The 23,850-nt window shown below is 37.2% G+C and overlaps 1 long non-coding RNA gene across 2 annotated transcripts in view; it reads right to left on the bottom strand.

Annotated features, from left to right (window-relative positions):
* The window catches only part of LOC129626962 (uncharacterized), a 62,231-nt gene extending 38,900 nt beyond the window's left edge, over positions 1 to 23,331 (bottom strand). Inside the window, exons 1-3 of one of the 2 annotated variants that reach the window (XR_008702336.1) lie at positions 23,167 to 23,318; positions 16,406 to 16,487; positions 8,306 to 8,428 (exon numbers count right to left, since the gene is read on the bottom strand). This is a non-coding gene — a long non-coding RNA (uncharacterized LOC129626962). Of the gene's footprint in view, positions 1 to 8,305; positions 8,429 to 16,405; positions 16,488 to 23,166 lie in introns of those variants that run through there. The other variant, XR_008702337.1, reaches the window with a different exon arrangement.
* Positions 23,332 to 23,850: the final 519 nt, after the last annotated feature.

The raw sequence follows: 23,850 nt of genomic DNA, 5'->3' as shown, positions 1-23,850 counted from the left end.
CAATTTCATGGTTGCAGTCACCATCTGCAGTGATTTTGGAGCCCAAAAAAATAAAGTCTGACACTGTTTCCACTGTTTCCCCATCTATTTCCCATGAAATGATGGGACTGGAGGCCATCATCTTAGTTTTCTGAATGTTGAGCTTTAAGCCAACTTTTTCACTCTCCTCTTTCACCTTCATCAAGAGGCTCTTTAGTTCCTCTTCACTTTCTGCCATAAGGGTGATGTCATCTGCATATCTGAAGTTATTGATATTTCTCCCAGCAATCTTGATTCCAGCTTGTGCTTCTTCCAGCCCAGCATTTCTCATGATGTACTCTGCATAGAAGTTAAATGAACAGGGTGACAATATACAGCCTTGACATACTCCTTTTCCTATTTTGAACCAGTCTGTTGTTCCATGTCCAGTTCTAACTGTTGCTTTCTGACCTGAATATAGGTTTCTCAAGAGGCAGGTTCGTGACATTGAACAGGAGACAGGGATCAAGACCATCCCCATGGAAAAGAAATGCAAAACAAAGCAAAATGGCTGTCTGGGGAGGCCATACAAATAGCTGTGAAAAGAGAAGCGAAAAGCAAAGGAGAAAAGGAAAGATATCAGCATCTGAATGCCGAGTTCCAAAGAATAGCAAGGAGAGATAAGAAAGCCTTCCTCAGCGATCAATGCAAAGAAATAGAGGAAAACAACAGAATGGGAAAGACTAGAGATCTCTTCAAGAAAATTAGAGGTACCCAGGGAACATTTCATGCAAAGATGGGCGTGATAAAGGACAGAAATGGTATGGCCTAACAGAAGCAGTGGCTCAGATGGTAAAGCGTCTGTCTACAATGCAGGAGACCCGGGTTCGATCCCTGGGTTGGGAGGATCCCCTCGAGAAGGAAACGGCAATCCACTCCAGGACTATTGCCTGGAAAATCCCATGGACAGAGAAGCCTGGTAGGCTATAGTCCATGGGGTCGAAAAGAGTCAGACACAACTGAGCGTCTTCACTTTCACTTTAACAGAAGCAGAAGATATTAAGAAGAGGTGGCAAGAATACACAGAGAACTGTACAAAAAAGAGCTTCATGACCCAGATAATCACGATGGTGTGATCACTGACCTAGAGCCAGACATCCTGGAATGTGAAGTCAAGTGGGCCTTAGAAAACATCACTATGAACAAAGCTAGTGGAGGTGATGGAATTCCAGTTGAGCTATTTCAAATCCTGAAAGCTGATGCTATGAAAGTGCTGCACTCAATATGCCAGCAAATTTGGAAAACTCAGCAGTGGCCACAGGACTGGAAAAGGTCAGTTTTTATTCCAGTCCCACAGAAAGGCAATGCCAAAGAATGCTCAATCAGATCAGATCAGACCAGTTGCTCAGTTGTGTCTGACTCTTTGCGACCCCATGAATCGCAGCACACTAGGCCTCCCTGTCCATCACCAACTCCCAGAGTTCACTCAGACTCACGTCCATTGAGTCAGTGATGCCATCCAGCCATCTCATCCTCTGTCGTCCCCTTCTCCTCCTGCCTCCAATCCCTCCAAGCATCAGAGTCTTTTCCAATGAGTCAACTCTTCGCATGAGGTGGCCAAAGTACTGGAGTTTCAGCTTCAGCATCATTCCTTCCAAAGAAATCCCAGGGTTGATCTCCTTCAGAATGGACTGGTTGGATCTCCTTGCAGTCCAAGGGACTCTCAAGAGTCTTCTCCAACACCACAGTTCAAAAGCATCAATTCTTCGGCGCCCGGCCTTCTTCACGGTCCAACTCTCACATCCATACATGACTACAGGAAAAACCATAGCCTTGACTAGACGAACCTTTGTTGGCAAAGTAATGTCTCTGCTTTTCAATATACTATCTGGGTTGGTCATAACTTTCCTTCCAAGGAGTAAGCGTCTTTTAATTTCATGGCTGCAGTCACCATCTGTAGTGATTTTGGAGCCCAGAAAAATAAAGTCTGACACTGTTTCCCTATCTATTTCTCATGAAGTGGTGGGACCGGATGCCATGATCTTCGTTTTCTGAATGTTGAGCTTTAAGCCAACTTTTTCACTCTCCACTTTCACTTTCATCAAGAGGCTTTTGAGTTCCTCTTCACTTTCTGCCATAAGGGTGGTGTCATCTGCATATCTGAGGTTATTGATATTTCTCCCGGCAATCTTGATTCCAGCTTGTGTTTCTTCCAGTCCAGCGTTTCTCATGATGTACTCTGCATTTAAGTTAAATAAACAGGGTGACAATATACAGCCTTGACGAGCTCCTTTTCCTATTTGGAACCAGTCTGTTGTTCCATGTCCAGTTCAAACTACCACACAACTGCACTCATCTCACACGCTAGTAAAGTAATGCTCAAAATTCTCCAAGCCAGGCTTCATCAGTATGTGAACCATGAACTTCCAGATGTTCAAGCTGGTTTAGATAAGGCAGAGGAACCAGAGATCAAATTGCCAGCATCCACTGGATCATCGAAAAAGCAAGACAGTTCCAGAAAAACATCTATTTCTGCTTTATTGACTATGCCAAAGCCTTTGACTGTGTGGATCACAATAAACTGTGGAAAATTCTTCAAGAGATGGGAATACCAGACCACCTGACCTGCCTGTGAGGGAAATCTTTTCCAGAATCTAAATCTGCTGGAACCTATTACCAGCAGACATATACTAAAGGAAGTCATTGAGGATAAAGGTAAATGATATTGGATGATAGTCTGGATTTTTTAAAGTAATGGAAAACACCAGAAATTATAATTATCAAATAATTAACTTTTATTTTTAAATTACATTTAAAATATACTAAACTGTTTAAAGCAAAAATGCTACAGTGAATTTAGGCACTTATCTAGCATATAGAAGTAAAATGTATGACAGGAGTGTAAAGGCCAGCTGTTAGCAGGAAAAAACTACAGACCAATATCCTTCATCAATGTAGATTTTTTAAAAAGCTCCTTAAAAATATTTTAGAAATTGAAATTCAGTGATACATGAGAAAACAATATATCATGGCCAAGTGAGGTTTATCTCTAGATTCAAGGTAATGATTTAATATTAACATTTTAAAATATCAATGAATATTAGTATCAAATATTAAAAAATAAAATACTATAATTTATATACTAAAAGCTTAATAAAAAGCCATATGATCATCTTAATATATGCAGGAAAAACATTTTACTAGTCAGTGTCTACTCATGATTAAAACTCTCAGCTAGAATAGAAGTGAAAGTCCTCAGCCTCATAAGGTGAGGTGAAGTGTTAGTTGCTCAGTTGTGCCTGACTTTTTGAGACCCATGGGCTGTAGCTTCCATGGAATTCTCAAGGCAAAAATACTAGAGGGGTTGCCATTCCCTTTTTCACAGCCCCTCATAAGGGTCACCCATAAAAAGCCTGCATTTAATACCATACAAATGGTGAATGCCTGAATTTTTCCTCTTATGATTGAGAGAAAATCAAGTGTGTTTGCTCTGATCACTTCTATTTAACATTGTACTGACAGGTCTTGCCAGTGCAATTAAACAAGAGAAAAAGAAAGAGGGATACAGTTTTTGAAGGAAGAATAAAACTGTTTTTGTTCACAGAAGATTTGATTGTCTATATATAAAGGTCTATAAGAAATCTACCAAAGAAGCCATTGGAATAATCCTAGCAAGTGTGTAGGATATAAAGTTGATAACAAAACTTAATTGAATCTATATATGAGAAGGAATATGAAATATAAATTTTTTAAAAAGACAATTTACAATATAAAAAAACATGAAACAGATAAATTTGATGAAAGATGTGTAAGACAGAAACACCAAAAAGTTCAAAATGTTTCTGAGAGAAATTAAAGATGACCTAAATAAGTAAAAGGATATAACATATTCATGGATTCGAAAACTCAATATTGTTAGCATGTTGGCTCTCTCCAAATTATTTTTCAGTGCAATATTAAACAAAATCTAAGTAAGCCTTTTTTTTTATAGAAATTGACAAATTTGTTCTAAAATTTATATAGAAATGAAGAGGACCTTGAAAACTAAAATAACTGGAAAGAAAAATTTAGAGAACTAATACACCCTGATATCAAGGCTCATAAAGCTATAGCAGTCAAGATGGTGTGATATTTGATATCAATATGAAAATGTTAAATAAATCTAGATTATATCCTCTTCCTATATACAAAATTAACAATGTCAATCACAGATCTAAATGTAAGGACTAATATTATAAAATTTCTAGGGAAAAAAACATAGGAGTAAAAAATCTTAGTTCCTTTGAGTTTGGCCAGCATTACTTTAACAAAACAAAAAGCACAAAGGATAAAAGAAAAAAAAATCAATAAACTGAACTTGATCAATTGGACTGTTTTGTTCTTCAAAAGATAGTCATGAAAGAGAAAGGCAGACTCAGACTTGTACAAAACATTTGCAAGATATTATGTGACAAGTGATTTATATCTAGGATATGGAAAGAAATATATAGGCACAATTAGATATCAGAGGTTTGGTCCCAGATCATGACAGTAAAGCGAATGTCACATTTTTTGTTTCCTAGACCATATAAAAGTTATGTTTATACTCTATTGTAATATTTTTAGTATGTGATAGTATTATGTCTAAAAAATGTAGATATCTAAATTTTGAAACACTCTATTGCTTAAAAATGCTGTTATCTGAGCCTTCAACAGATCTTATTTTTTTTTTGTGGTCTTAATATCAAAGATCACTAATCACAGATAACCAAAACAAATATAATAGTGGAAGTTTCAAATATTGTGATAATTACCAAAATATTTTAAAGAGATACAAAGTGAGCAAATACTGTTGGAAAGGTAATACTGATAGACTTTCTCAACACAGGGTTGCCATAAACCTTCAATTTGCATAAAATGCTATACTGCAAATTTCAGTAAAATAAGATAAGCCTATACATCCCACTCATGATACAAACAGTCCAATAAAAATCAGGTGGAATATTTGAACACACAACTTACCATATACAAATGTCAAATAAGGACAAAGATGTTAATTATCCTTAGTTGTTAGGAAAACTCAATTTACAATTCTAATATCTTACTACACACTCAATAGAATAGCTAAAATTAAAAAAAAAAAACACATCAGGTGTTGCTAGGGATGAGGAGTAACTGAAACTCTCATACATTACTAATTGGATTGTAAACTAACACAATTATTTTGGAAAGCAGTCTGGCAGTGTCTTAAGATGTTTAACGTACATTTACTATAATACTCAGCTCTTCTACTTCAAGGTATTTTCCCAAGAGAAATGAAAATATATGTCTGTACATTCAGTTGTATATGAATGTTCACAGCAACTTAATTTTTAAAATCCTCAAACTGAAATGAAGCCTCAAATTTCCACTAACAGATAAATTAAAAATGGTGATATATTTATACTAAGTGTATGCAAACTTGTTCTTTTAAGGAACAAATAACATATATGTTCAGCTTTGTGGGCTGTATGATTTCTACTCAGCTTTGCTGTTTTAGCATGAAAGCAACTATAAACAATATGTAAACAGATGGGAGTAGTCAGATCTGGCCAAAAACAAGCTGCACCTAGCCAGCTGGATTTGGCCTGTTGGATTGGTTAAAAAGCCTGAGCTATACACAGTGAATTACTTTTCAACAACAACAAAAAGCAGCACACAATTAATGTATGGATGAATCTTAATTATGCTGAATAAAAAAAAAAAACCCATACTGTATGATTTCATTTATGAAATTCCAGAATTTTCAAACCAATCTAGAGAGGCAGAAGCCTTATCAGTGATATTTTCAGCACAGTTAAATAATCAGTTAGACATGGTTTCCTTCGTTCCTTGAATGCCGGGGTCCAGCCCCAGCTGATCCAGAGTATTCGAAGCGGGGACGGCATCAGCGACCTATTTATTTATTTATTCATCAAAGATACAAAGAATAATAGAATGAGGATAGCTCAGTAGAAAAAATCAGTGGAGAAAAGAGGCTGAGTAGCTTGGTTTACGCGGGAGACCAATAAAATTTCAAGACAAGAAGCTTGCACCACTTACGTAGGCCACAGGCGTCCTTCTGTTCTCCCGAAGGAGAGGAGACACTGAGGCCTCCCCGGTCGGATCTTAGAAGCCCAGGCATAATTAGTAAGCATGGTGGGTTCCACGCTCCAGATGGAGACTCAGCCAGAGTGAGAGAGAGAGAGCGACATGGGGAGACCAGTATTTCGAGAAACTGATCCCAGTTCTTTATTTTCCAGAGTCTGTTTTTATACACTGGGATGTTATACAAAAGTCACACGGGGACAGCAGTCCGGACTTTTATTAAAGTCAGGTGCTTCATACAAATGTATACAGAGGTCTTAGGGGTGTTACATCATCTTCTGGCCAGGGGAGCCTGCTGACAATTTATGACCCTCTCCTTGTGACAGTGGTCAGTCAACACTTATTTCTCCAGGGGTGATTACTCTTAAAACAGACGTCACTCAAATAACGTTACATTCCTATAGGGTGAGGGTGTAGTGGGTTTTAGTTAAGGAAAGAATTTACTTGGCCTAAGGTCTAACGTGATTTATATCAAAGGTTAATACTTATTTCTTCTATATATTCATTAATGTGTATAAGGGCAGGGGATGTGGAGACTTAGCAGTAAATATTGGCTCAACAAATGAAAAACCCTTCACCAATACAATTTCTAATCAGCCCATTATACTTATACTAATAGTTTTCTAACTTCTTTAAAGAACCTGTTTTTAGAAGGTTTAAAGCATGTCATGCCTCTCACAGTTGGGAGGCTGTGAGCAATCACATGTGGCCGGACAAGCCTGTCAGGCAGGCTAGAGAACCTTCAGAGGAGTTTGTAGGTTGAAACACTCCTATCACGCCCAGGAATTATTATTAACTGGAGCTCTAAGTTAACTCCTTCTCCGAAAGAGGTGGTGGGGGACAGCCCCCCGTAAGGTCAGAGGTGTAGGTGAGAGCACAAAGTAGTAAAGTAGGCAGGCTCTGGTTAGGGGGGTAGATGCTCGAGTATTTCCAGGGGGACTCCTGAGGCTCGATCCCGCCTTTGCGTATGTCGAGCCTCCTTCCTCATGACCTTTGCCATGGGCGGAGTGCCTCACGCTGGCCCCCAACACTTGAACATAGTTACAATGCTTTATTTAAAGCCTTTGTCTAATAAATTTAATATCTAGACTTCCCCAAGGACAGTTTCTGTTGACTGTTTTTGTTTTTCCTTTGTATGAACTATATTTTCTTGTTTATTTTCATGACTTGTGATATTAAAAAAAAAAGTTATTTTAAATAACTTCATGTGGCACTCTGGAAATTAGATTCCTCTTCCCAGAGTTGTTGCTGTTTGCTTTTTTAGTGAATTTCCTGGACTATTTCTTTATGGTCTGTATTATTTGTCATATGCACCATTGAAGTCTCCACTTGATTAACTCAGTTGTTAGCTGATGTTTAGACAAAGATTTTCTTAAACTCCAGTTCAAAAGTAGTCTGAAGGATGATTTCAAAGGGCATAAGTAGAGTTCTGTTTCTATACCTAGAGAGGAAAGGCCTTCAATTGTTTGTTCTCAGTAGAACCCCACAGGGAGTGGGGAGTTTCCCCTAAAGAGAGGGAAGAAGGCAAAACATAGGTGCCATTTAGGAACCACTCCCAGGTTATGCTAGTATTCCTGTATATTCCTGGGCCCACTTTCAGCAAAAGCGTGTCTAATTACCTGCAACCTGTCTCTGAATGACCCCTTTAAGGCCAAGACTGATATAGGTCCAGATTTAATTATAGGGAGTGCTTCAAATAAGACACTTTCTCTTTCCCTTGACTACTCATAATCTGATTTTGAAGTCCAATATTTGAAAACCTTAGCCCAGGCCTAAATATCTCATCTTAATCTAAATAGGTCTCATTTTGGAATTTGGTGAACTAATCTCCATTAGTTCTCTTTCCTCAAGAGGATACATATACTTATGTGAAAACTTTTAATTCCATTGCTAATTAGGGAAAATAAAAGTTTGAAGGAAGAATGCCAACTCAAAGAAGATAAGGACATTATTAGTTGATTGAATTGCACATAGAAAGCATGAAGACCTCAACCAATATACTCAATTGAAAGGGAAATATGGCCAAGGTTAGACCTGTTTCAAGTTAGCAGGTTTGTGTCTTTGACTTTGGTGTTTGTGCCAAATAAAATTAAATGATGGGACCAGATTTGAGTTATAGATTTTGAAAGGGTATCCAGTTGGACCTAATTTCCATTAATAGATGTTCAGAACTCATGCTGATATATAGCAATGAACTAAATTATCAGTGAACTCTTACATTAAATAGCTCTTGTGAAATAAAGACAATGAGCTATTCTGTGGTACATTTTTTGTATTTACAACTGTTTAATGAGTCAAAGTCCCTAGATATAAAAAATCTGGTTTCCAGAAGATCCTGGGAAGCATTCCAAGGAGAACCAGATACCTAAAAGAAAAGAAAGTGTCAGAGTGTATCATATATTTACTACATTGAGACAGTTAAACTTTAGGAAATTAAACAACACTAGCTGAAAAAACACAATTTCTTAAATAATAGCAGGTTAATCATGGTGAAAAAGTTTATCCAAACATACCTACCCCAAAGGAATTATAGTAAATGCCTTTTGTTGTAAATTAAATTGTAAGTGGCTAAGATAGTCTTTTAACTTGTACCGTTTCAGTCATATCTATTCCCATCAGTCACATTAAATCTACATTAAACAAAACTAATTGCACACACACGTCTTCATGGGGAAAGCACAGCAGTTCCTTATGTAGACTCTTCCATCTTGCTTCTGCCTGATTTTTCTGTGTACCCAAGTGTATCAGTTTTCTGCATATAAATTCTAAAAGAAGATACAACCCAGAAGTGTAACATACAAGTTAAAAACCTTTCTCTACCCTAGACTTTGGTCAGAGACATTTTATTTTTGTTAAGAATCCTAAATAAACTTCCTAAAAAAAAGTAGGTAATTCATCACATACCCAACATTTGATAGTAAGTAGAATATATCCCTTTGAAAACCTGAACCCATTCCTTGGACTCTAATGTTTTGTGATCCACTGCAGAGAAACAATTAATGATCATTCATAAAATCTAATGGGTATATTTTGTTATTCATTTAAAAAAATAAATCTTCTAGGCCATTTTGTTATTCTAAAATTCAAGGAATTTAAGACCATTGTTATAAAGGTTTAGAACCATTCTACTGTTTCATAAATAGTAGTACACAGGCAATGGCACCCACTCCAGTCCTCTTGCCTGGAAAATCCCATGGACGGAGGAGCCTGGTGGGCTGCAGTCCATGGGGTCGCTAAGAGTCAGACACGACTGAGCGACTTCACTTTCACCTCTCACTTTCATGCATTGGAGAAGGAAGTGGCAACCCACTGCAGTGTTCTTGCCTGGAGAATCCCAGGGACGGGGGAGCCTGGTGGGCTGCCGTCTATGGGGTTGCACAGATTCGGACACGACTGAAGCGACTTAGCAGCAGCAGGAGCAGCAGTACACAGTCACAACATCAAGATACCATATCAGTTTAAAAATAAACATTTTCTCATACTATTTTTAATACCAGTGACTTAGCAATATAAACAAAAGATATATATTTATAGAGGAATTTGCAAATCATAGGTATGAAAGTCTATGTTAGGTGCCTACAACCATGTTTTTAGAGTTTGTTTTATATTTCACTTTTCATGCTAGAAAAGTCTTGAAAACATGAGATTCTTTTTGAGAAACATGAATTTTTTCACATATGTAGTTGAGAACTAATCTTGCTCCCTTCTAACCATGAAAGTGGTGCTTCTCATGCTCCCCCACATCCAGGTTAAGCTGTAATCAGAAGTGAATTTGCTCAGTCGTGTCTGACTCAGTGACACCATGGACTGCAGCCTACCAGGCTGCTCTGTCCATGGGATTTTCCAGGTGAGAGTACTGGAGTGGGTTGCCATTGCCTTCTCCAGTGAAGGGCAAGTCATCAAAATACTTGTTAATTATCCAGAACCACCTTCAGGCCACAGTACATGGTCTTAATTCCCCAAAACTATTTAGTGTGTATCTCGTTTCCTTGTTTAAAAATGAATATAGAGCAAAGTCTTTCATATCCTGATCAAGAAAATGCTTGTATCCCATGTCTATACTGGCTCAGTCCAGTGATTACAAGTATTCAAGGCCTCCTTACATTCCACTGAGAATATCTACTTGAACCAAACACGTTTGAGAGGCAGATTTTAATAAAGATTTTGTAGTGAGGAAAAAAAAGAAGATTTCTTATCAACTTCTGCCACATACCCTGCAGCATATAATTTCATAAATACTTTTACAACTTGTATCTTCTTCCTTGCCCCTCACAGTTCTAGCACCTGCCAATGCAGAAAGAAGGCAGTTTTCTTATTCCATCTCTTACCATCCAAAATATTGTCACTACAATGCAGGAAATTAATCAAAACTCTGTTTCAACTAAATTGCTTTTCCTTGCAAAGGAAATCTCTTACCAACATCAAAAATGTTAAAAAATATTTATATGCTATGTATTTATTATATACTTGTTGCACTTAACAATGGTCCTTTGCAAAATCTATAGTAATTCATGAGGGTCATTGGTTTTTTGAATAAAATCCATTGTTTCATGTGAGAGTTGGACCATAAAAAAGGCTGAGCACCCAAGTATTGATGCTTTCACATTGTGGTGCTGGAGAAAATTTTTGAGAGTCCCTTGGACAGCAAGGAGATCAAACCAATTAATCCTAAAGGATATCCACCCTTAATATTCATTGGAAGGACTGATGCTGAAGCTGAAGCTCCAATATTTGTCCACCTGATGTGAAGAGCTGACTCATTGGAAAAGACCCTGATACTGAAAAAGATTTACGAGCAGGAGGAGATGGAGGCAACAGAGGATGAGATGACTGGATAGCATCAAAAACTCAATGAACATGAGTTTGAGCAAACTCTGGGAGGTAGTGAAGGACAGGGAAGCCTGGCTTGCTGCAGTCCATGAGGCCTCAAAGAGTCAGACATGATTTAGTGAATAAACAGCAACAACACTTTTTAATATCTCTATTCACCCAGAACTCAAATGGCTACTCATAGAAAATTTTATAAATACCCTATTGATGGTTGAGATTACCAAACACCTCAAAAATTAAATGGACACTCTTTTAACTGGATTTCATACTAAGGAACCAACATGAAATATATTATCTCCCCAAGGCATTTAGTAAAGTTAGATGAAGGGTGGGAGGACAACTAGTATCACCCAACTATGAACTCCTATGGGTTTGGCAATTCCTGTACCAGAAGTATGTATCATGATTTTCCTCAAAAGAGGCTTCCTAGAGAAAGGTATTCTTGTTTTGAGGGGACAGATAAGCAATCCAGATTCTGTTTACTAAATTGTTTAAGTAGTGAATCATCCAGAGTAAATACACCCTCAAAGACACTTGATGATTTGAAAATGCTCCCCAAGCCATTCATTGCCAAGGGTCAAACTGCACTTTCAACTCTTGTTTAAACTTGTATAAATTCTGAGGTTACGTATTGGCAGAGTATTTTTCTCTGTCTAGTTAACAGTACTTATTTTGTAAATACTTAAGGAACACCTACTATATTCCAGGCACTGTACTAGACACTGCCCTATAGAAATGGTTTTCACCTGTTCAGATTATTCTTTGTTTACGCATCAAAATCCATCTCTGTCCCTCTGCACCCCGCCTTGAGCCCTGAGAGGCTGACCTGTAATCAGTAGAGCTACACCTGCCCTCTGGTTTCCTGTTAGGTGTGCCTAGTGAGACATAATGCCAGAAGTGAGGGGGAAGGGTCAGAGTGTTAATTCTCCCTGTTCACAGCTCACAGGATATAAATTGGCTAAGACCGTGTCCCTCTACCCACAGCCACAGCTCCAAATGTTTCAGGTCTCACTCTGTCCTGGTAGTAGCTGACTTTCTTGTCCCTTTAGCCCTTGGGTAATAATTGCTGTCCTTTATTGGTAATCTCTGGGTGTTTCACCATTTCTTGTTCCGATAATCCTATCCACACCTTTGTAATAGTTCTGTTTTTAAACTATTTTAAATATTCCTTTTGTATTCTGCAGTCCTTTTCCTGCAAAGGCCGTGACATGTATACTGCCCTCTAGAATGATCTCATAGAGAGCCAGATATAGATGTAAATAATCTTTTATAGCTCCTATCATAATCAAGATAAATTCAAAGCACAATGGATCATAGATGGATGTTCCTAGTTGTCTACTCAAAATCTATTTTCCTTTTCTTCCTTACTTATGGAACCCTAAACTTGTTGGATTAGTTCCTATTCAGTTAAAAATACTCAATCTTTCAGGTTCCCTGGCTGCTAGTTCATCCAATAAAGATGTAGACAGAAGTCTCCCAGGTGGAGCTGCCAGAAAAAAAGTTGTGTTTCTCATAAAAACTGACAGATTCAGCTAGTCACAGATGTTTTTTTATTTTTTAATTTCTTCCTGTCTGGGACACACATTCAGTATCTGGCAGCACAGTAGCCATCCTGAGACCATGTGAAGTAAAGTGCTTCACAAGATGTGAATAGGAATTGAGGAGCGTTGATCTTTGGTAATTTCCAAAACTGGTATTCTGACTCTCAACTGCCTACACCTCGACTTCTTATTTGGGGGGAAAATAAATCATTTTTTTTTTGCCATTAAATTACTAATATAGGTCCAATCCTGAGATATGCAGGTAATCAAACCCCAGCTCATATAAGTGAGTTGAAAATGACTCTGTGTAAAGACATGACTCTGTGTTGTGTACAACAAAAAGAAGTTGTGAATTTCTGCACCTAAATGTAGTATGTATGGTGCAGGGAAGGAGGAGAGTAGGGAAAAAAAGTTAGCAGCCAGATCATAAAGCATTTTTGTCTACTGTGTCGAAGTAGTTTAGGTTTTATTCTGCCAATAAGAGTGTATCAATTTCAGTGCTTTCACCACTGAATACCCCAGTAAAGATGACTTAAGCATTACAGAAATTTTTTGAATGCACTTAACAAAAGGTCCACATGTAGAAGGTTATACAATAGATTCAGAGGCTCAATAACAGCATCTGCTCAGACTCTTCTTTAGTTGATTTCTCTGTGATTCTCTCAGCTTCTCCGTACTGGGAGCATTTTGGCAATTATGTTCCAGGCATCACATCCAAAAGACAAGGAAAAAGGGGCTGCTAACTAAGCATTGCTCTTCTCATTTTTTAAGAAAAATTTTTATCAGAGAAAATCTTTCCTAAAAGCCTCCATCAGGCTTCCTCATATTACTGGCAGAACTGAGTTATACATTCCTAGTCTCACCTTTGGCAAAGGAGAATGATGGTACTGAAGGGGTTCTGAGGCATAAGGCATATGCTACTCTAATATAAGGATTATTTTGTGCATAAGGCAATTGAGAAAAAGTGGACATATGATGAGCTCTCTGGCCTCCCCCAGTCTGCCCGTAAGCAGAACAGAAATCCCTCTTGTGAAGGTATGTCTGCCCTTCCTATACCAGGAAGGGGATAACACCTTATCACCAGAAACAACAGTGGAGTGGCACCTAGATGGACCTGCACAAAGGAGCTCACTGCTGCTGCTACTGCTAAGTCACTTCGGTTGTGTCCGACTCTGTGCCACCCCATAGACGGCAACCCACCAGGCTCCCCCCGTCCCTGGGATTCTCCAGGCAAGAGCACTGGAGTGGGTTGAGCCTAACGCCTCTTTTTTTGTCTTGTCACTTCTCAACAAATGCGTTGTCCTTTGTTCAGATGCGCTATGAGCCCCAAGTTCTGGCTACCCGTTTGAGTTACTCATTACTGAGTTCTCGGTATGCATGCACCATACTTAAGTAACAGAGAGCTAGTTTTTCCTCAGTCTCTTTTCTTGCATTTCTGCTTATCTTCCCAGTGAGCAATCTTCAGCTTCTGGATGAGTATATATATATGTTGACCTTGAGCAAAGAATATGCTTCCCAGCCCCTCTTTGAAACAAACTTTGACCCTATGACCAAGTTCTAGCCACTGGGTTGTAAACTGACACATTAAGTGGAAATTTCTAGAAACCTTCTTAAAGGATACTGGGAATGCTTCCTTTGTCCCTTTCTTCTGTGTTGTATCCCTTTCTCTTTCCCGATGTCTGGATGTAGCCTGAACCAATATTTGGGACCATGAAATGACTTTAGGTATGGAATCCTCCAGAGTAGGGTTGCAAGGTAAAAGGAACTTCATTCTCTGCACACTTCATAAAGAAAGACCTACCAAGGTGGCTGCAGACTGTCAGCTTGATTCATTACCATGAAAAAGAAATAATGTTCTGTCATATTTAAATTGCTAGTATATTTGTCCTCTCTTGTTTATAGCCAAGGCTAAAACTAACTAATGACAAACTCCTTGTGGTCAAGGAGTGGGACCCACTTTCCCTTAGCATATTGCTGACTTATACTTCAACAAAAGAATGATTCTTTTAGAAAGAAGTTGTAGAATATGTCACCAATAGTGTTTGCTAAAGGAAGTCATACACGTCAGGAAAGATAGAACATTACTACATGTGCATGCCTGAAAAGTTGTTCTGCAGTATGTTTAGGACAAACAGAAATAGGAGGGGTAGGTGTAGAAGATTGAGACCAGGGTCCTGAGAACAGCCTCCAAAAGGAATGGAAAAGCATGGACAGCTGTGAGCTATGGATTGGATGGCAGGGGTTGGAGAGAGAGAGGTAGAAGACAAGAGGGTAACAAGGTTACAATCACAGTAAAATAAAGAGGATTTAGAAACTACAACATTACACACTCTGTACTTCCTTATTAGAAAAAAAAAGTATGTTCAAATAGTCAATAAACATTTATTAGGCACTGCTGCTGCTGCTGCTGCTGCTGCTAAGTCGCTTCAGTCGTGTCCGACTCTGTGCGACCCCATAGACGGCAGCCCACCAGGCTCCCCCGTCCCTGGGATTCTCCAGGCAAGAACACTGGAGTGGGTTGCCATTTTCTTCTCCAATGCATGAAAGTGAAAAGTGAAAGTGAAGTCGCTAAGTCTTGTCTGACCCTCAGTGACCCCATGGACTGCAGCCTTCCAAGCTCTTCTGTCCATGGGATTTGCCAGGCAAGAGTACTGGAGTGGGGTGCCATTGCCTTCTCCGTTATTAGGCACTTACCACATGGCAAAACAGGTGTTTGACAGTATATTGCAGTTGGATTAGCTTCAAAACTAAAGGAATCTGTAAATAGGAGTTAATTGATACTTTTGAGCAGTCTCCCAAGCCCTAAGTGGAGGACAGAGATAACTGTAGAACGAGCACTTTCTTCAGGGAACTCACTGTCCAGTGGTGCTGATGAAATACAGACGCTCGGCATGGCATTGACATTCAGGCTTGCTCTCAAGGATGATCCCTCAGAGCCATAAAATGGGGAAGTAATGTGTGGCTTGGGGTTCAAATATTTGGAAGGGACAAAAAAGAAGAATGGTAGTTCTATTTAAGGAAACAATGAAGACTTCATGAAGGAGGTGAGACCTCATTGTAGCTTAATTTAACTCACCTCTTGCCTTCATTTTATTTTTTCTCTACTTATTTTACTCTACATTCTAAATTGTTTCATGCACTCTCAAGATAGATTTTTTAAAATTTAGATCTCAACTGCCAGTGAGCTACATATTGATGCTAAACTAAATTCATATGAAAATATTTTTGTTCAATATGGATTGGTTCAATCAGCTTCAATTAATTATTCTCCCATTATGTACCAGAATCCCAATAATAGTTTCTGTACCCAATACTTTATTTATCATTCCTAGTAGACTATCAGACAGGCATATTATCAAGATTAAATTCAGCTCTAAATAGCAGATTTCAATAAGATATAATCTATTTCTCTCCTACATAAAAGTCTGAAAAGTTATATGTTGACTCTGCTTTATAAAGAAACCAGGCTCCCCTAGAGAAGGAAATGGCAACCCAATCCAGTATTCTTGCCTGGGAAATCCCATGGACAGAGGAGCCTGGCAGGCTACAGTCCTTGGGGTTGCAAAGAGTCAGACACGACTGAACACACACACACACACACACACACACACACACACTAAAATAATCTTGGGAGCAATGGAGAAATCTAAATTTGGACTGGATACTAGACAGTATTCAGGAACTGTAATTTCCCACAGTCTGATAATGGTTTTTTGATCATGTAGGAGAATATCTTTATTTCTTATGAGGTTCATGCTGGGTATTTAGGGGTAAAACATCAAATTATTTTCAGACGGTTCAGCAAAATACGAACATACACACATGAGTAAACAAATATGGCAAAAAGTTAACATTCACTGAACTTAAATGGTATATGATGGGTGATCATTGTACTTTTCTATCAACTTTCATGTAAGTTTTCATAATAAAAAAGTTTGAAAGAAAAAAATAAGAAAAGAAACCAGGCTCACTTTAGCTCACTGTTCTGTCATCCTTCATATGTGGCCGTGTCCTCTTTGTCCATGAGAGCAGCCAGAGCTCCAGCCATTATACCTGCATTCCAGACAGTTGGATGGGGAAAGATTTTGAAGAATAAAGGAAGCAATAGGCTCATATCAGTATCTCTTAAGGAATGTTCCTTAAACTGTTACATGACACTTCTGATTCCATTTGGAATTTAATCATATGGTCAAGCCTATCTACAAGGGAAAATAGAAAATGTTACTTTATTTGGGACATTTTTCCAGCCAAAGAGTGTAAATTTTATTCCCATGGGGGAAGGAAAGAGTGGATATTGATGGAAAATGGCATTCTAGTCTCTACTGCAATTATAATTCTCATTTTTACAGTTGAGGAAATGAACACTCAAAAGGTGACACATCTGTTTTATGTCAGAGCCAGGATATGAATCCCTTTCTTGATCCAAATTCAACACTGATTTCACTATACAACAGCCTCCATCAGTTGAAACATGAAATGGTTCATTTTCCATAATGATTTTTTTCCCTCAGAACTGATGCAACATCACAATTATAAGCATAAAAATTTTTTGAATAAGCCAATACAGTGAATACATCACAACATCAACTGCTCCTTGATTCCAGTCCTTGATTTTCTGTCTTTACTTCAGGCAATGTATTAAAATCTTTATATTAATTTCTAGGTTCAGTCAGTCAGTTCAGTCACTCAGTTGTGTCTGACTGTTTGTGACCCCATGGACTGCAGCATGCCAGGCCTCCATGTCCATCACCAACTCCTGGAGTTTACCAGAACTCATCTCCCTTGAGTCGGTGATGCCATCCAACCATCTCATCCTCTGCCGTCCCCTTCTCCTCCCACCTTCAATCTTTCCCAGCATCAGGGTCTTTTCCAGTGAGTCAGTTCTTCGCATCAGGTGGCCGAAGTATTGGAGTTTCAGCTTCAACATCAGTCCTTCCAATAAACACTCAGGACTGATTTCCTTTAGGATGGACTGGTTGAATGTCCTTGCAGTCCAAGGGACTCTTAAGAGTCTTCTCCAACACCACAGTTCAAAAGCATCAACTCGATTTTCCTTATAGTCCAGCTCTCACATCCATACATGACTACTGGAAAAACCACAGCCTTGACTAGACAGACCTTTGTTGGCAAAGTAATGTCTCTGCTTTTTAATATGCTGTCTAGGTTGGTCATAGCTTTTCTTAATTTCTAGGTTAGTCTTATTTTATTCACTTTTTTTTTTTTTGGTTTTGTCCCTTTATCCTGATAGGATAATTACCAATGTAATTTTCTTTCATTTCCTTCACCCTCTGTAATGGTACCTGATGGTTCTGGTATAAAAGTATACAATTTTCCTGAAGAACCATCCCTCAATGTTTTCCTCCCACATCATGTCCTATAGACCCAACTATCTACCATGTCAGTTTTACATGACTCTCATGTAATTCATTTTGATATTTGGCAAAACTAATACAATTTTGTAAAGTTTAAAAATAAAATAAAATTAAAAATAATAGTAATAATAATGTACTCTGTACTCTTTTTTATCATCTTCACTTCTTTTGAACTTTTTGAAAGACTTTCCTGTATTACTACAATTGTCCTCTTCAGAGGCCCCCCAAATCCAGAACACTTCTGAATCCTTATGAAAAAATGCAGCTTGTTCCTTTAGATACATGAAGACCTAATTTCCCAGTAATTCTAAGATGTAATTTAAATAACTTACCTACAATATTCTCTATACTGCCTAATCTCATTTGTAAATACATCAAAGCCATAATATTTTCTACCTTTCTCAGAACATCTAATGCCTAAACTCCTAATGCCATCACATACTTTTGTGACTACATCATAGTGTTTTCCACCTTTCTCAGAGCGTCTAATAACAGAACCAAAGCCATCACATACTTTTGCTACTCTCCTTGTCAAAGTCATCTTCACTGCAACTTCTGACATCTGGAACAGTCTCCTGCAACTCCTGGATATTCTATCAATCTCCCAAAATCACAATAATAATAATAAAAATCTCGCCTGCCAAATGACTGCAATTTCTCTCCCTTCATACTTGAAATGTTCTCTTATCTAAATCTACCAAAAATAATGCAGAATACAAAACTTTAATTGTTTAGTGGTTTAACTTATCAACTAACAAGTACTTAGATCTGAATGCAAACAGTTCTCAGTGAATTGTTTGGTGTTGTTTTTTGTTTTTTTTTTTGGAATAGGTCCAGCATTGACCTCTTCTTGAATGACTTCTGGTAATATAGTAGTGTAAACTGAAACCTGAATATCTTTGCTATTATTAGAGAGGAATGAATATATCTTGAGTTTGGCATTTACTATACTTGACATGGAGAATAATGGAGCACCTCCAAGCAAATAAGGAATTGTAATATACAAGAGGTGTTCTGCTGAAAATATAAAATATGAAATCACGGGTCAAGTTTATGAACAGCAGCAGGTCTCAAGAGAATGTTTCCCCTATAGACATACATTACTAGTTTAATGACAGCACTTTTGACATATTAAACCTTATAAATTACTTCATATGATTCACCTCCCTGGAAAAATACTTTCAGAGACTAAAGACTTGATGAAGACATCTGCTTGGTAGAAAAGAAGAAAATGAAAATTTATTATTTTTCATTAAACCTACTGGATCAAAATCTATTCTATTTTGGCAAGGTAACTGAAAATACTTCAATGGAAAAGATTGGAGAGAAGTTGTTAGGTTCTTTCCTCTAAATACCTTTATCTAAGATATTCCCTTATGTTGTGGGAAAATATCAAAATTCAAATTGGAGGGCCTTTTAAAGGATTTGAGCTTCCCTTGTGGCTCAGCTGGTAAAGAATCCACCTGCAATGTGGGAGACCTGGGTTCTATCCCTGGGTTGGGAAGATCCTTTGGAGAAGGGAAAGGCTACCAACTCCAGTATTCTGGCCTGGAGAATTCCATGAACTGTATAGTCCATGGGGTCACAATGAGTTGGACACAACTGAGCGACTTTCACTATCACTATTAAAGGATTTACAAAGCCTGCAAAAGTTGACTCTCAAAGCCATGGATACAATTAACATAATCTAAAAACTAGTCCTATACTTAGTCTTAGCATGGGTTTGTTTGTATTTTAAATACTTTTCATATTAGGTAAAACAATTAAATTTTCTTCTAATTTTATCTTGTTATACAATTCTTTAAATTACTAAGTACTCCTACGAGAAATGCAGGGATATTCTGTCACAATTTCTATCCAAAAGTTTGTGTTTCATGATATTCTTTTTTTGTCTATCAAGCGACAGTCTTTTTCTTTTAAATTCATTTTATGCAATATAATGATTTGTTAATTAACAAAATTAAAAATTGAAATTAATTGTCAAAATGGTATCTCTGATCACTATCTCATTTTAAGTAAACAGGATATTTAACAATTTGGGCTTATAAACTGTTATTTTCATAGCTAATCAATCTGTAGTTTCATTTTAATACTGTTTTAATTTGAATATATCAATATATCAATATTAATTTCAATATATCCCTATTTTTTGTAACATAAAGGAAAATGCAAATTTTTAAATGAAAATTATTATTTATTTTAGGCCACAGTGTAATTCATTGTACTTAAAAATTTACACTGGAAATATTCTTAGCTAAAGTGATTTCAGACAAATGCTTATTAGTGCTAATAATTGACCAAATATGTCTATTTCTCTGACTTCTGTCTTATAGTATGATTGAACTTCCTTTTCCACTTGTTTTGGGGCCGTATGGTTAGTTCCAACCATTGAGCTGTGAGAACACATAACTTATGTCACTTCCACATTGAGTATTTAGCTGTTGATGTGATACCCTCCTGAGCTCTTCTATCTCAGCAAAGTGATCCATAAAGTTTGAGATGGTAGCCTCTCTGTCAGTTTCAGCCCCTGCATGAGTGTGATGTATTGAGCCCCTTGCTGACTCAAAATGAACATGTAACATGAGTCAGAAATAACCTTTATTGTTTTAAACCACAGATTTCTGGAGGTAGATTTTTTTTTTATAATTTGCTTGTTTACCATAGCTTAATCTATCCTGACTTTAAAAATTCCTTAGAATCTTTGAATTTAGGGTCTCATTTTTGTAGCCTCTACACACATTTACTTAATCATGATGCTTATCTTGTTCCACTTTAAGGAAAGTTTGTAAAGATAGAAGAAGAAAATAGAGATACAGAGATAACAATGAACTAGAAGGCTAGGAAAAATATTTTAAATGTAATAGTACAAGAAAGCACAGAAATAGGTGATTTAATTTTTTTCTTAGGTCAATATTTTTAACATTAAGCAGGAGGACCTGCACATTAAAGATATTTGGCAAATCTAATACAGTTATGTAAAGTTTAAAAATAAAATAAAATTAAAAAAAAAAAATAAATAAAAATGGAACTCCATCGAAAAAAAAAAAAAAAAAAAGAAATAAAATTATGTGATATATAGAAATATAGGAAGGAAACAAAATAATTACTGCTCAGACATAATCATGTAATCATATTAATGTTTTGCTATTTCCTGCCAATCTTTTCCTCTGCATTATTCAGTGTGGGCATGCATTTGCAAATTTAATTATGTACTGTGTGAATTTTAAAATTAAAGTAATAAAACATAATAACTAGAGGAAATGTATGTAAATATTCAAACTGACTATGAAAATGGAAAGGTTTTTAGCAAAAATATAAAGTGAAAAACACTGACAAAATTAATTACATTAAATTTTAAACTCATGAATATTAAAAACTTTCTGAAAAGGATAAGACAGAATGTACTTGTGTAGCCCAAAGTTGAAACTTGTATTCATAAAAAGCATAAAAGTACATGCAATGAAAGTATTTTTAATTTTGAAGCTCATTTAAGGTTTTATATTTTGTTATACTCAGAATATACAATCAATATAAGTATATCATTGAGATTTCATAATCTAGTTAATCAAAAGTCATTCATTCATGTGAAGAAAAATCACAAAAAGAGGGTAAGAGATCAGCTGTATAAGTAAGGGCTTAGTTCTGTAATGTGGACTGAAAATACTTTAAAAGTTCAAAGAAAGGAAATATTTATCAGAGAATACTTATTAGAAAAATAGGAACTGAACTTAGCTTTGATATTCCATAATAAAATAAGAGGAGTCTCTTTGCATGGATCATATATGAGCTCAGTCTTGAAGTTTTTGTCATGGAATACACAGAGGAAGAGCAGTACGTAAATGGCCTAGTTAGCTATGAGGCTAACCCTAGAGAGGTGGGTTCAAAGTCTAAATTGCAGTGTCTAAATGGGATGGCAAAGTTGGGTTTGATTTAGCCTGGTGTTTGGACACAGAACATCTGTTTTTACAAGTGTCTTAGTTCAGGCTGCTATAACAGAATACCAGAATACCAGACTAGGTGGCTTAAACAATAAACATTCATTTCTCACAGTTTTGAAGTCTAGAAATCTTAGATCAGAGTGACACCATTGTTGGGTTCTTTGTGAAGGCTCTTCTCCTGATTTGTTGGTGGTAGTCTTTTACTTGGCTTCACCTGGCAGAGAAAAAGAGAGCTAGCTCTCTTCCTCTTTTAATAAAGACACTCATCCCATTATTGAGGTCCACCTTCATGACCTAATTACCTCCCAAATGCTGTTGGCTACAGTAACAAAGATCTTCAGTCTACACTGGCATGTTTAGCTCCATCCTCGTTAACCTGGAGCCCATAATTTAGCCACCCTATCCATAACAGTAGGTAGAATCTGGAGTTAGCTTTGCCGACTGAAACTCTCTGTCTAGTGGGCTTAGGTTAAACTACCTGTGGAACCTGCATCTTCTCTTTAGAATTACCCAGTCCTTATTGCTTGGCTTCAGACTTATTTCTTATTTTTTATTCAAGGTTATTATTAGAAACCTGTTTCTGCTCTAAACAATAATTTACTTGGTTTAAGGCATTCCCTGGCATCCAACTTAATGCTTTCCAGCCCCATCTCCAAATATCATCACATTAGGGCTTCTACATATGAAGTTAGGGTGGGGACACAAACATTCGGTCCATAATAGTGTCATCAAAAGGCAGAAGCATGCAAGGGGCTGTCATCATCTTGGGCTAGATGATCCAGTTTCAAGCAGAGTCCCAGCACTTGGTGACCATCTAAATGTTTCCTTGTGCATCATCTTATTTGAGACTTCAAAAGTCTGTAGACCTTTGAAGTAGGAAAATCTGGCATTATTTTCTAAGTTTTGGAGAGGAGACATGACATGCCCAAGTCCTGAGGTCAGTAAAAGACATGTTCTGTCTTCTGCTCAGGGTTCTTCCCTTTGAAAAGTCGGGAATCTTAGGGTGACACAGAAAAAAGAGGAATTGTGATCACAGTAAAAATAACTAAGTTTACCAGATGACTAAAACTTAAATTATCTTAGAGAAATAAGGTCATAAAACCATGTGGGGGCTTCTATATTATGAATGTTATATTAGTTTACCAAGGCTGCCTTAATAAATTTCACAGACTAGGAGGCTTAAGGGGTTTCCCCAATGACTCACTGGTAAAGAATTTGCCTGCTAATTCAGGAGACATGGGTTTGATCCATGGTCAGGAAGATTCCCTAGAGAAGGAAATGGCAACCCACTCCAGTATTCTTGCCTGGGAAATCCCATGGACAGAGGAGGCTGATGGGCTATAGTCCATGGGTTGCAGAAGAGACAGACACAACTTAGAAAATAAACAACAAGTGGTTTGAACAACAAATTTGTTTTCTCACAATTCTGGAGACTGCAAGTCTGAGATCAAGGTATTGGCAGGATTGGTTTCTTCCAAAGCCATTCTTCTTGGCTTATAGATAGCTGTTTTCTGTTTGTCTTTACATCGTCTTCCCTCTGTGTATGTCTGTGTCCAAATGTCCTCTTCTTATAAGCACACAAGTCAGTTTGGATTTGGACCCACCCTAATGACATCACTTTAACTTAATTAGCTCTTTAAAGACTCTATCTCCAAATCCAATCACATCATGAGGTACTAGAGGTTAGGACTTCAACATGAAACTTGGAGGGATGCAATTCAACCAATGACAGATGGCTTTAAAATCACAGTTTTGGAAATGGACATGACAAAATAGGAAATAAAAAGCCACTGAAACTTTTGAAATGAGTACCATAAAGAAAGTGATGTTAAAGAAAGATTAATTTGGCAGTGAATTATAAAATAGATCTTTAAAAGATTAGAAACAGGGATCCCAACTAGAAGGCTATTGACATAGTCTGCAATAGGCATCATGAGACTATGGTGATGCTTCCAAATAGATACAAATTTAAAGTGTGATGGGACTCCTCCCACCCCCTTTCTTTTAAACTTTGAGTAGAAATATGTTGCAATATATTTCTGTAAATGGTACTACAAGCATACTAGTTAATGCTATAATAGAGGGGGAAACACACAAAAAGAATTA

This window comes from Bubalus kerabau, chromosome 14, assembly GCF_029407905.1.
Source record: "Bubalus kerabau isolate K-KA32 ecotype Philippines breed swamp buffalo chromosome 14, PCC_UOA_SB_1v2, whole genome shotgun sequence".
Classification (NCBI taxonomy): domain Eukaryota; kingdom Metazoa; phylum Chordata; class Mammalia; order Artiodactyla; family Bovidae; genus Bubalus; species Bubalus kerabau.
The sequence above is the reverse complement of the archived record's forward strand: the minus strand, read 5'-3'. Positions and strand labels throughout refer to the sequence as shown.